General features: G+C 45.3%; 9 non-coding genes across 9 annotated transcripts; all 9 read right to left on the reverse strand.

Annotated features, from left to right (window-relative positions):
* Window positions 1–985: 985 nt before the first annotated feature.
* On the reverse strand, window positions 986–1176 carry LOC141208291 (U2 spliceosomal RNA). The gene has a single exon (XR_012278524.1). It is a non-coding gene; the product is annotated as a U2 spliceosomal RNA (small nuclear RNA).
* Window positions 1177–2294: 1118 nt separating this feature from the next.
* Window positions 2295–2485, reverse strand: LOC141208292 (U2 spliceosomal RNA). Its single transcript, XR_012278525.1, has one exon. It is a non-coding gene; the product is annotated as a U2 spliceosomal RNA (small nuclear RNA).
* A 1121-nt stretch (window positions 2486–3606) lies between these two features.
* Window positions 3607–3797, reverse strand: LOC141208294 (U2 spliceosomal RNA). Its single transcript, XR_012278527.1, has one exon. It is a non-coding gene; the product is annotated as a U2 spliceosomal RNA (small nuclear RNA).
* Window positions 3798–4917: 1120 nt separating this feature from the next.
* Window positions 4918–5108, reverse strand: LOC141208295 (U2 spliceosomal RNA). Its single transcript, XR_012278528.1, has one exon. It is a non-coding gene; the product is annotated as a U2 spliceosomal RNA (small nuclear RNA).
* Window positions 5109–6232: 1124 nt separating this feature from the next.
* LOC141208296 (U2 spliceosomal RNA) lies at window positions 6233–6423 on the reverse strand. Its single transcript, XR_012278529.1, has one exon. It is a non-coding gene; the product is annotated as a U2 spliceosomal RNA (small nuclear RNA).
* Window positions 6424–7548: 1125 nt separating this feature from the next.
* On the reverse strand, window positions 7549–7739 carry LOC141208297 (U2 spliceosomal RNA). Its single transcript, XR_012278530.1, has one exon. It is a non-coding gene; the product is annotated as a U2 spliceosomal RNA (small nuclear RNA).
* A 1124-nt stretch (window positions 7740–8863) lies between these two features.
* Window positions 8864–9054, reverse strand: LOC141210430 (U2 spliceosomal RNA). Its single transcript, XR_012280598.1, has one exon. It is a non-coding gene; the product is annotated as a U2 spliceosomal RNA (small nuclear RNA).
* A 1122-nt stretch (window positions 9055–10176) lies between these two features.
* Window positions 10177–10367, reverse strand: LOC141208298 (U2 spliceosomal RNA). Its single transcript, XR_012278531.1, has one exon. It is a non-coding gene; the product is annotated as a U2 spliceosomal RNA (small nuclear RNA).
* Window positions 10368–11488: 1121 nt separating this feature from the next.
* LOC141208300 (U2 spliceosomal RNA) lies at window positions 11489–11679 on the reverse strand. The gene has a single exon (XR_012278533.1). It is a non-coding gene; the product is annotated as a U2 spliceosomal RNA (small nuclear RNA).
* Window positions 11680–12012: the final 333 nt, after the last annotated feature.

Genomic DNA, 12012 nt, shown 5'->3' on the forward strand with positions numbered 1-12012 from the left:
GCTGCTGCTGCAATCCACGCGTTTTAGATCTGCATAACTCCACCTCTTTTAGCACAGTACCCTCAACCCCCGGCTGTTCCCACCCGCCTCAACACCGTTGGAAGGGAGGAGAACCAATTAAGGCGGGGGGGGGGGGGGAACGAGCAGCTGTCTACCCTTAGCAGGAGGGTTGCTGATTAATTACCTCTCCTGCTGCTGCTGCTGCTGGCTGTCCAGCAGCAGACTGAAGGTGGCTGCTGCTGTGCGCAGGTATATAAAGGCTCAGAGCCTATTATGACACGCGCAGCCAGCGTTCCATTGCCACATTCCGTCTACTGCAGGCGGGATACCTGGATGGCTGAATGTCACTGAGAAGCTCACAGAGACCGCCATAAGCAACAGTTTAAAAGAATGCCACAGACTAATCAACCAAACTTTTTGGGTTGGTTTCTCTTTTATAGTCTGCAGGCATTAAATGAAAGAAGTCAGTGTTACAGCAGAGGGAGACAACGTTTCAGAAAAGGCATTGTAGCAAACCAAAAAAGAAATTTTAAGCGCAGCAGAGTAACCAGCTCACATACCTGTTAGCTCAGGTGAGTTTAAAAGGCTGCTGTTGATAACAAGGGCATTTGCTAAATAGATGGTGTGTGTGCAACAATATACTGAAAGGTCAATTATATTGTGCAGCTTATCTCACCACCTGTAGTTATTTAGGTGAAAGCTCCAAAATGCTTGCCTAATATGTTTGTTTATCCAAAAGGAAGTATAGAGGGAGAGCTAGATAGATAGCATTGCATTACATTACATTACATGGCAATGCAATGCACAGTTGCTGAAGTTGAACCAAAATGAGCTTGTCATCTGGCTTCTGCAACTTTTAACATGAAAAATCCAATGAGGAGAAGAAAAGCAAAGCCAAAGAGTCCATCCCAAAATCCGACAAACAAGCAAAATGAACAAAAAGCATTGAATTCAATTCTTTCTGATTTTAGAAACTGCATTAAAGAAGGGGTGCACCGGTCCTGGAGATACTGCAATACCAGGTCAATGCGTGGAGTGGACAGAGCAAGCTCTTTTTCCATCTCCCTGTTCTAAAAATCCATTTAATATATGGTCCCCAGATAGGGGACGTATCAGATATTAAACTGATAAGAACAGATACTACACTTGATCTTAGCCAAAAGGCCGAGAAGCGATAACCAGAATTGGTTTCCGACTACGGTGCCACCCAAGGATTCTGAAAAGTCCATTTGTGGAGATGGCCACCTGGACTCCCGTTAAGAAGACATGCTGTCAACCTCTAGATCCCTCACATGCCTGCACTTTTCGGCTTGCTGCTGCTGCAATCCACGCGTTTTAGATCTGCATAACTCCACCTCTTTTAGCACAGTACCCTCAACCCCCGGCTGTTCCCACCCGCCTCAACACCGTTGGAAGGGAGGAGAACCAATTAAGGCGGGGGGGGGTGGACGAGCAGCTGTCTACCCTTAGCAGGAGGGTTGCTGATTAATTACCTCTCCTGCTGCTGCTGCTGCTGGCTGTCCAGCAGCAGACTGAAGGTGGCTGCTGCTGTGCGCAGGTATATAAAGGCTCAGAGCCTATTATGACACGCGCAGCCAGCGTTCCATTGCCACATTCCGTCTACTGCAGGCGGGATACCTGGATGGCTGAATGTCACTGAGAAGCTCACAGAGACAGCCATAAGCAACAGTTTAAAAGAATGCCACAGACTAATCAACCAAACTTTTTGGGTTGGTTTCTCTTTTATAGTCTGCAGGCATTAAATGAAAGAAGTCAGTGTTCCAGCAGAGGGAGACAACGTTTCAGAAAAGGCATTGTAGCAAACCAAAAAAGAAATTTTAAGCGCAGCAGAGTAACCAGCTCACATACCTGTTAGCTCAGGTGAGTTTAAAAGGCTGCTGTTGATAACAAGGGCATTTGCTAAATAGATGGTGTGTGTGCAACAATATACTGAAAGGTCAATTATATTGTGCAGCTTATCTCACCACCTGTAGTTATTTAGGTGAAAGCTCCAAAATGCTTGCCTAATATGTCTGTTTATCCAAAAGGAAGTATAGAGGGAGAGCTAGATAGATAGCATTGCATTACATTACATTACATGGCAATGCAATGCACAGTTGCTGAAGTTGAACCAAAATGAGCTTATCATCTGGCTTCTGCAACTTTTAACATGAAAAATCCAATGAGGAGAAGAAAAGCAAAGCCAAAGAGTCCATCCCAAAATCCGACAAACAAGCAAAATGAACAAAAAGCATTGAATTCAATTCTTTCTGATTTTAGAAACTGCATTAAAGAAGGGGTGCACCGGTCCTGGAGATACTGCAATACCAGGTCAATGCGTGGAGTGGACAGAGCAAGCTCTTTTTCCATCTCCCTGTTCTAAAAATCCATTTAATATATGGTCCCCAGATAGGGGACGTATCAGATATTAAACTGATAAGAACAGATACTACACTTGATCTTAGCCAAAAGGCCGAGAAGCGATAACCAGAATTGGTTTCCGACTACGGTGCCACCCAAGGATTCTGAAAAGTCCATTTGTGGAGATGGCCACCTGGACTCCCGTTAAGAAGACATGCTGTCAACCTCTAGATCCCTCACATGCCTGCACTTTTCGGCTTGCTGCTGCTGCAATCCACGCGTTTTAGATCTGCATAACTCCACCTCTTTTAGCACAGTACCCTCAACCCCCGGCTGTTCCCACCCGCCTCAACACCGTTGGAAGGGAGGAGAACCAATTAAGGCGGGGGGGGGGGTGGAACGAGCAGCTGTCTACCCTTAGCAGGAGGGTTGCTGATTAATTACCTCTCCTGCTGCTGCTGCTGCTGGCTGTCCAGCAGCAGACTGAAGGTGGCTGCTGCTGTGCGCAGGTATATAAAGGCTCAGAGCCTATTATGACACGCGCAGCCAGCGTTCCATTGCCACATTCCGTCTACTGCAGGCGGGATACCTGGATGGCTGAATGTCACTGAGAAGCTCACAGAGACCGCCATAAGCAACAGTTTAAAAGAATGCCACAGACTAATCAACCAAACTTTTTGGGTTGGTTTCTCTTTTATAGTCTGCAGGCATTAAATGAAAGAAGTCAGTGTTCCAGCAGAGGGAGACAACGTTTCAGAAAAGGCATTGTAGCAAACCAAAAAAGAAATTTTAAGCGCAGCAGAGTAACCAGCTCACATACCTGTTAGCTCAGGTGAGTTTAAAAGGCTGCTGTTGATAACAAGGGCATTTGCTAAATAGATGGTGTGTGTGCAACAATATACTGAAAGGTCAATTATATTGTGCAGCTTATCTCACCACCTGTAGTTATTTAGGTGAAAGCTCCAAAATGCTTGCCTAATATGTCTGTTTATCCAAAAGGAAGTATAGAGGGAGAGCTAGATAGATAGCATTGCATTACATTACATTACATGGCAATGCAATGCACAGTTGCTGAAGTTGAACCAAAATGAGCTTGTTATCTGGCTTCTGCAACTTTTAACATGAAAAATCCAATGAGGAGAAGAAAAGCAAAGCCAAAGAGTCCATCCCAAAATCCGACAAACAAGCAAAATGAACAAAAAGCATTGAATTCAATTCTTTCTGATTTTAGAAACTGCATTAAAGAAGGGGTGCACCGGTCCTGGAGATACTGCAATACCAGGTCAATGCGTGGAGTGGACAGAGCAAGCTCTTTTTCCATCTCCCTGTTCTAAAAATCCATTTAATATATGGTCCCCAGATAGGGGACGTATCAGATATTAAACTGATAAGAACAGATACTACACTTGATCTTAGCCAAAAGGCCGAGAAGCGATAACCAGAATTGGTTTCCGACTACGGTGCCACCCAAGGATTCTGAAAAGTCCATTTGTGGAGATGGCCACCTGGACTCCCGTTAAGAAGACATGCTGTCAACCTCTAGATCCCTCACATGCCTGCACTTTTCGGCTTGCTGCTGCTGCAATCCACGCGTTTTAGATCTGCATAACTCCACCTCTTTTAGCACAGTACCCTCAACCCCCGGCTGTTCCCACCCGCCTCAACACCGTTGGAAGGGAGGAGAACCAATTAAGGCGGGGGGGGGGTGGAACGAGCAGCTGTCTACCCTTAGCAGGAGGGTTGCTGATTAATTACCTCTCCTGCTGCTGCTGCTGCTGGCTGTCCAGCAGCAGACTGAAGGTGGCTGCTGCTGTGCGCAGGTATATAAAGGCTCAGAGCCTATTATGACACGCGCAGCCAGCGTTCCATTGCCACATTCCGTCTACTGCAGGCGGGATACCTGGATGGCTGAATGTCACTGAGAAGCTCACAGAGACCGCCATAAGCAACAGTTTAAAAGAATGCCACAGACTAATCAACCAAACTTTTTGGGTTGGTTTCTCTTTTATAGTCTGCAGGCATTAAATGAAAGAAGTCAGTGTTCCAGCAGAGGGAGACAACGTTTCAGAAAAGGCATTGTAGCAAACCAAAAAAGAAATTTTAAGCGCAGCAGAGTAACCAGCTCACATACCTGTTAGCTCAGGTGAGTTTAAAAGGCTGCTGTTGATAACAAGGGCATTTGCTAAATAGATGGTGTGTGTGCAACAATATACTGAAAGGTCAATTATATTGTGCAGCTTATCTCACCACCTGTAGTTATTTAGGTGAAAGCTCCAAAATGCTTGCCTAATATGTCTGTTTATCCAAAAGGAAGTATAGAGGGAGAGCTAGATAGATAGCATTGCATTACATTACATTACATGGCAATGCAATGCACAGTTGCTGAAGTTGAACCAAAATGAGCTTGTCATCTGGCTTCTGCAACTTTTAACATGAAAAATCCAATGAGGAGAAGAAAAGCAAAGCCAAAGAGTCCATCCCAAAATCCGACAAACAAGCAAAATGAACAAAAAGCATTGAATTCAATTCTTTCTGATTTTAGAAACTGCATTAAAGAAGGGGTGCACCGGTCCTGGAGATACTGCAATACCAGGTCAATGCGTGGAGTGGACAGAGCAAGCTCTTTTTCCATCTCCCTGTTCTAAAAATCCATTTAATATATGGTCCCCAGATAGGGGACGTATCAGATATTAAACTGATAAGAACAGATACTACACTTGATCTTAGCCAAAAGGCCGAGAAGCGATAACCAGAATTGGTTTCCGACTACGGTGCCACCCAAGGATTCTGAAAAGTCCATTTGTGGAGATGGCCACCTGGACTCCCGTTAAGAAGACATGCTGTCAACCTCTAGATCCCTCACATGCCTGCACTTTTCGGCTTGCTGCTGCTGCAATCCACGCGTTTTAGATCTGCATAACTCCACCTCTTTTAGCACAGTACCCTCAACCCCCGGCTGTTCCCACCCGCCTCAACACCGTTGGAAGGGAGGAGAACCAATTAAGGCGGGGGGGGGGGGGGTGGAACGAGCAGCTGTCTACCCTTAGCAGGAGGGTTGCTGATTAATTACCTCTCCTGCTGCTGCTGCTGCTGGCTGTCCAGCAGCAGACTGAAGGTGGCTGCTGCTGTGCGCAGGTATATAAAGGCTCAGAGCCTATTATGACACGCGCAGCCAGCGTTCCATTGCCACATTCCGTCTACTGCAGGCGGGATACCTGGATGGCTGAATGTCACTGAGAAGCTCACAGAGACCGCCATAAGCAACAGTTTAAAAGAATGCCACAGACTAATCAACCAAACTTTTTGGGTTGGTTTCTCTTTTATAGTCTGCAGGCATTAAATTAAAGAAGTCAGTGTTCCAGCAGAGGGAGACAACGTTTCAGAAAAGGCATTGTAGCAAACCAAAAAAGAAATTTTAAGCGCAGCAGAGTAACCAGCTCACATACCTGTTAGCTCAGGTGAGTTTAAAAGGCTGCTGTTGATAACAAGGGCATTTGCTAAATAGATGGTGTGTGTGCAACAATATACTGAAAGGTCAATTATATTGTGCAGCTTATCTCACCACCTGTAGTTATTTAGGTGAAAGCTCCAAAATGCTTGCCTAATATGTCTGTTTATCCAAAAGGAAGTATAGAGGGAGAGCTAGATAGATAGCATTGCATTACATTACATTACATGGCAATGCAATGCACAGTTGCTGAAGTTGAACCAAAATGAGCTTGTCATCTGGCTTCTGCAACTTTTAACATGAAAAATCCAATGAGGAGAAGAAAAGCAAAGCCAAAGTGTCCATCCCAAAATCCGACAAACAAGCAAAATGAACAAAAAGCATTGAATTCAATTCTTTCTGATTTTAGAAACTGCATTAAAGAAGGGGTGCACCGGTCCTGGAGATACTGCAATACCAGGTCAATGCGTGGAGTGGACAGAGCAAGCTCTTTTTCCATCTCCCTGTTCTAAAAATCCATTTAATATATGGTCCCCAGATAGGGGACGTATCAGATATTAAACTGATAAGAACAGATACTACACTTGATCTTAGCCAAAAGGCCGAGAAGCGATAACCAGAATTGGTTTCCGACTACGGTGCCACCCAAGGATTCTGAAAAGTCCATTTGTGGAGATGGCCACCTGGACTCCCGTTAAGAAGACATGCTGTCAACCTCTAGATCCCTCACATGCCTGCACTTTTCGGCTTGCTGCTGCTGCAATCCACGCGTTTTAGATCTGCATAACTCCACCTCTTTTAGCACAGTACCCTCAATCCCCGGCTGTTCCCACCCGCCTCAACACCGTTGGAAGGGAGGAGAACCAATTAAGGCGGGGGGGGGGGGTGGAACGAGCAGCTGTCTACCCTTAGCAGGAGGGTTGCTGATTAATTACCTCTCCTGCTGCTGCTGCTGCTGGCTGTCCAGCAGCAGACTGAAGGTGGCTGCTGCTGTGCGCAGGTATATAAAGGCTCAGAGCCTATTATGACACGCGCAGCCAGCGTTCCATTGCCACATTCCGTCTACTGCAGGCGGGATACCTGGATGGCTGAATGTCACTGAGAAGCTCACAGAGACCGCCATAAGCAACAGTTTAAAAGAATGCCACAGACTATTCAACCAAACTTTTTGGGTTGGTTTCTCTTTTATAGTCTGCAGGCATTAAATGAAAGAAGTCAGTGTTCCAGCAGAGGGAGACAACGTTTCAGAAAAGGCATTGTAGCAAACCAAAAAAGAAATTTTAAGCGCAGCAGAGTAACCAGCTCACATACCTGTTAGCTCAGGTGAGTTTAAAAGGCTGCTGTTGATAACAAGGGCATTTGCTAAATAGATGGTGTGTGTGCAACAATATACTGAAAGGTCAATTATATTGTGCAGCTTATCTCACCACCTGTAGTTATTTAGGTGAAAGCTCCAAAATGCTTGCCTAATATGTCTGTTTATCCAAAAGGAAGTATAGAGGGAGAGCTAGATAGATAGCATTGCATTACATTACATTACATGGCAATGCAATGCAGAGTTGCTGAAGTTGAACCAAAATGAGCTTGTCATCTGGCTTCTGCAACTTTTAACATGAAAAATCCAATGAGGAGAAGAAAAGCAAAGCCAAAGAGTCCATCCCAAAATCCGACAAACAAGCAAAATGAACAAAAAGCAGCATTGAATTCAATTCTTTCTGATTTTAGAAACTGCATTAAAGAAGGGGTGCACCGGTCCTGGAGATACTGCAATACCAGGTCAATGCGTGGAGTGGACAGAGCAAGCTCTTTTTCCATCTCCCTGTTCTAAAAATCCATTTAATATATGGTCCCCAGATAGGGGACGTATCAGATATTAAACTGATAAGAACAGATACTACACTTGATCTTAGCCAAAAGGCCGAGAAGCGATAACCAGAATTGGTTTCCGACTACGGTGCCACCCAAGGATTCTGAAAAGTCCATTTGTGGAGATGGCCACCTGGACTCCCGTTAAGAAGACATGCTGTCAACCTCTAGATCCCTCACATGCCTGCACTTTTCGGCTTGCTGCTGCTGCAATCCACGCGTTTTAGATCTGCATAACTCCACCTCTTTTAGCACAGTACCCTCAACCCCCAGCTGTTCCCACCCGCCTCAACACCGTTGGAAGGGAGGAGAACCAATTAAGGCGGGTGGGGGGGGGGTGGAACGAGCAGCTGTCTACCCTTAGCAGGAGGGTTGCTGATTAATTACCTCTCCTGCTGCTGCTGCTGCTGGCTGTCCAGCAGCAGACTGAAGGTGGCTGCTGCTGTGCGCAGGTATATAAAGGCTCAGAGCCTATTATGACACGCGCAGCCAGCGTTCCATTGCCACATTCCGTCTACTGCAGGCGGGATACCTGGATGGCTGAATGTCACTGAGAAGCTCACAGAGACCGCCATAAGCAACAGTTTAAAAGAATGCCACAGACTAATCAACCAAACTTTTTGGGTTGGTTTCTCTTTTATAGTCTGCAGGCATTAAATGAAAGAAGTCAGTGTTCCAGCAGAGGGAGACAACGTTTCAGAAAAGGCATTGTAGCAAACCAAAAAAGAAATTTTAAGCGCAGCAGAGTAACCAGCTCACATACCTGTTAGCTCAGGTGAGTTTAAAAGGCTGCTGTTGATAACAAGGGCATTTGCTAAATAGATGGTGTGTGTGCAACAATATACTGAAAGGTCAATTATATTGTGCAGCTTATCTCACCACCTGTAGTTATTTAGGTGAAAGCTCCAAAATGCTTGCCTAATATGTCTGTTTATCCAAAAGGAAGTATAGAGGGAGAGCTAGATAGATAGCATTGCATTACATTACATTACATGGCAATGCAATGCACAGTTGCTGAAGTTGAACCAAAATGAGCTTGTCATCTGGCTTCTGCAACTTTTAACATGAAAAATCCAATGAGGAGAAGAAAAGCAAAGCCAAAGAGTCCATCCCAAAATCCGACAAACAAGCAAAATGAACAAAAAGCATTGAATTCAATTCTTTCTGATTTTAGAAACTGCATTAAAGAAGGGGTGCACCGGTCCTGGAGATACTGCAATACCAGGTCAATGCGTGGAGTGGACAGAGCAAGCTCTTTTTCCATCTCCCTGTTCTAAAAACCCATTTAATATATGGTCACCAGATAGGGGACGTATCAGATATTAAACTGATAAGAACAGATACTACACTTGATCTTAGCCAAAAGGCCGAGAAGCGATAACCAGAATTGGTTTCCGACTACGGTGCCACCCAAGGATTCTGAAAAGTCCATTTGTGGAGATGGCCACCTGGACTCCCGTTAAGAAGACATGCTGTCAACCTCTAGATCCCTCACATGCCTGCACTTTTCGGCTTGCTGCTGCTGCAATCCACGCGTTTTAGATCTGCATAACTCCACCTCTTTTAGCACAGTACCCTCAACCCCCGGCTGTTCCCACCCGCCTCAACACCGTTGGAAGGGAGGAGAACCAATTAAGGCGGGGGGGGGGGGTGGAACGAGCAGCTGTCTACCCTTAGCAGGAGGGTTGCTGATTAATTACCTCTCCTGCTGCTGCTGCTGCTGGCTGTCCAGCAGCAGACTGAAGGTGGCTGCTGCTGTGCGCAGGTATATAAAGGCTCAGAGCCTATTATGACACGCGCAGCCAGCGTTCCATTGCCACATTCCGTCTACTGCAGGCGGGATACCTGGATGGCTGAATGTCACTGAGAAGCTCACAGAGACCGCCATAAGCAACAGTTTAAAAGAATGCCACAGACTAATCAACCAAACTTTTTGGGTTGGTTTCTCTTTTATAGTCTGCAGGCATTAAATGAAAGAAGTCAGTGTTCCAGCAGAGGGAGACAACGTTTCAGAAAAGGCATTGTAGCAAACCAAAAAAGAAATTTTAAGCGCAGCAGAGTAACCAGCTCACATACCTGTTAGCTCAGGTGAGTTTAAAAGGCTGCTGTTGATAACAAGGGCATTTGCTAAATAGATGGTGTGTGTGCAACAATATACTGAAAGGTCAATTATATTGTGCAGCTTATCTCACCACCTGTAGTTATTTAGGTGAAAGCTCCAAAATGCTTTCCTAATATGTCTGTTTATCCAAAAGGAAGTATAGAGGGAGAGCTAGATAGATAGCATTGCATTACATTACATTACATGGCAATGCAATGCACAGTTGCTGAAGTTGAACCAAAATGAGCTTGTCATCTGGCTTCTGCAACTTTTAACATGAAAAATCCAATGAGGAGAAGAAAAGCAAAGCCAAAGTGTCCATCCCAAAATCCGACAAACAAGCAAAATGAACAAAAAGCATTGAATTCAATTCTTTCTGATTTTAGAAACTGCATTAAAGAAGGGGTGCACCGGTCCTGGAGATACTGCAATACCAGGTCAATGCGTGGAGTGGACAGAGCAAGCTCTTTTTCCATCTCCCTGTTCTAAAAATCCATTTAATATATGGTCCCCAGATAGGGGACGTATCAGATATTAAACTGATAAGAACAGATACTACACTTGATCTTAGCCAAAAGGCCGAGAAGCGATAACCAGAATTGGTTTCCGACTACGGTGCCACCCAAGGATTCTGAAAAGTCCATTTGTGGAGATGGCCACCTGGACTCCCGTTAAGAAGACATGCTGTCAACCTCTAGATCCCTCACATGCCTGCACTTTTCGGCTTGCTGCTGCTGCAATCCACGCGTTTTAGATCTGCATAACTCCACCTCTTTTAGCACAGTACCCTCAACCCCCGGCTGTTCCCACCCGCCTCAACACCGTTGGAAGGGAGGAGAACCAATTAAGGCGGGGGGGGGGGTGGAACGAGCAGCTGTCTACCCTTAGCAGGAGGGTTGCTGATTAATTACCTCTCCTGCTGCTGCTGCTGCTGGCTGTCCAGCAGCAGACTGAAGGTGGCTGCTGCTGTGCGCAGGTATATAAAGGCTCAGAGCCTATTATGACACGCGCAGCCAGCGTTCCATTGCCACATTCCGTCTACTGCAGGCGGGATACCTGGATGGCTGAATGTCACTGAGAAGCTCACAGAGACCGCCATAAGCAACAGTTTAAAAGAATGCCACAGACTAATCAACCAAACTTTTTGGGTTGGTTTCTCTTTTATAGTCTGCAGGCATTAAATGAAAGAAGTCAGTGTTCCAGCAGAGGGAGACAACGTTTCAGAAAAGGCATTGTAGCAAACCAAAAAAGAAATTTTAAGCGCAGCAGAGTAACCAGCTCACATACCTGTTAGCTCAGGTGAGTTTAAAAGGCTGCTGTTGATAACAAGGGCATTTGCTAAATAGATGGTGTGTGTGCAACAATATACTGAAAGGTCAATTATATTGTGCAGCTTATCTCACCACCTGTAGTTATTTAGGTGAAAGCTCCAAAATGCTTGCCTAATATGTCTGTTTATCCAAAAGGAAGTATAGAGGGAGAGCTAGATAGATAGCATTGCATTACATTACATTACATGGCAATACAATGCACAGTTGCTGAAGTTGAACCAAAATGAGCTTGTCATCTGGCTTCTGCAACTTTTAACATGAAAAATCCAATGAGGAGAAGAAAAGCAAAGCCAAAGAGTCCATCCCAAAATCCGACAAACAAGCAAAATGAACAAAAAGCATTGAATTCAATTCTTTCTGATTTTAGAAACTGCATTAAAGAAGGGGTGCACCGGTCCTGGAGATACTGCAATACCAGGTCAATGCGTGGAGTGGACAGAGCAAGCTCTTTTTCCATCTCCCTGTTCTAAAAATCCATTTAATATATGGTCCCCAGATAGGGGACGTATCAGATATTAAACTGATAAGAACAGATACTACACTTGATCTTAGCCAAAAGGCCGAGAAGCGATAACCAGAATTGGTTTCCGACTACGGTGCCACCCAAGGATTCTGAAAAGTCCATTTGTGGAGATGGCCACCTGGACTCCCGTTAAGAAGACATGCTGTCAACCTCTAGATCCCTCACATGCCTGCACTTTTCGGCTTGCTGCTGCTGCAATCCACGCGTTTTAGATCTGCATAACTCCACCTCTTTTAGCACAGTACCCTCAACCCCCGGCTGTTCCCACCCGCCTCAACACCGTTGGAAGGGAGGAGAACCAATTAAGGCGGGGGGGGGGTGGAACGAGCAGCTGTCTACCCTTAGCAGGAGGGTTGCTGATTAAGTACCTCTCCTGCTGCTG

Source organism: Phyllobates terribilis, unplaced genomic scaffold, assembly GCF_046119375.1.
Source record: "Phyllobates terribilis strain yellow unplaced genomic scaffold, ASM4611937v1 Scaffold_169__1_contigs__length_4117513, whole genome shotgun sequence".
Lineage (NCBI taxonomy): Eukaryota > Metazoa > Chordata > Amphibia > Anura > Dendrobatidae > Phyllobates > Phyllobates terribilis.